Source organism: Schistosoma mansoni (genome assembly GCF_000237925.1).
Source record: "Schistosoma mansoni, WGS project CABG00000000 data, supercontig 0975, strain Puerto Rico, whole genome shotgun sequence".
Lineage (NCBI taxonomy): Eukaryota > Metazoa > Platyhelminthes > Trematoda > Strigeidida > Schistosomatidae > Schistosoma > Schistosoma mansoni.
The window spans coordinates 344-1,917 of NW_017386505.1; positions in this window are offsets into that span (position 1 = coordinate 344).

Genomic DNA, 1,574 nt, shown 5'->3' on the forward strand with positions numbered 1-1,574 from the left:
TAACCGCCTCACAAATCCACGCACACACACACACACACACATTACACTCCACTGGTCACGGATTCTCACTCAGCTCCAACAGTTACATGTTCAAGCTACACACCAGTGACCACATGATTGTAATCAGTATGTGGATTTGTGCAGATTGTAGTGATTTGACAGTTGAAATGATGAGTGGATGAGAGGTTGAGGAATTTTGAGAATGTGTACTGAGTGGATGGTGGAATCTTGCAAGTATGAGAATGGAGAGTTGTGCGATTCGCATCATCCGAATGAGCATATGGAATCAGGCAAACAACCTTCTCCACGGGAACCAATCAACAAAACATATTTGATCACCAATGCAACCGTGCGAATGTCTCACTCCAATCAATCCATCATATGCTGCAACAATTCATCCATTGTCCAGCTGCATAACCGCCTCACAAATACACACACACACACACACACACACTACACTCCACTGGTCACGGATTCTCACTCAGCTCCAACAGTTACATGTTCAAGCTACACACCAGTGACCACATGATTGTAATCAGTATGTGGATTTGTGCACATTGTAGTGATTTGACAGTTGAAATGATGAGTGGATGAGAGGTTGAGGAATTTTGAGAATGTGTACTGAGTGGATGGTGGAATCTTGCAAGTATGAGAATGGAGAGTTGTGCGATTCGCATCATCCGAATGAGCATATGGAATCAGGCAAACAACATTCTCCACGGGAACCAATCAACAAAACATATTTGATCACCAATGCAACCGTGCGAATGTCTCACTCCAATCAATCCATCATATGCTGCAACAATTCATCCATTGTCCAGCTGCATAACCGCCTCACAAATACACACACGCACGCTCGAACATACACTCATCCACATTACACTCCACTTGTCACGGATTCTCACTCAGCTCCAACAGTTACATGTTCAAGCTACACACCAGTGACCACATGATTGTAATCAGTATGTGGATTTGTGCAGATTGTAGTGATTTGACAGTTGAAATGATGAGTGGATGAGAGGTTGAGGAATTTTGAGAATGTGTACTGAGTGGATGGTGGAATCTTGCAAGTATGAGAATGGAGAGTTGTGCGATTCGCATGATCCGAATGAGCATATGGAATCAGGCAAACAACATTCTCCACGGGAACCAATCAACAAAACATATTTGATCACCAATGCAACCGTGCGAATGTCTCACTCCAATCAATCCATCATATGCTGCAACAATTCATCCATTGTCCAGCTGCATAACCGCCTCACAAATCCACGCACACACACACACACATTACACTCCACTGGGTCACGGATTCTCACTCAGCTCCAACAGTTACATGTTCAAGCTACACACCAGTGACCACATGATTGTAATCAGTATGTGGATTTGTGCACATTGTAGTGATTTGACAGTTGAAATGATGAGTGGATGAGAGGTTGAGGAATTTTGAGAATGTGTACTGAGTGGATGGTGGAATCTTGCAAGTATGAGAATGGAGAGTTGTGCGATTCGCATCATCCGAATGAGCATATGGAATCAGGCAAACAACATCTCCGCAGGAACCAATCAACAAAACA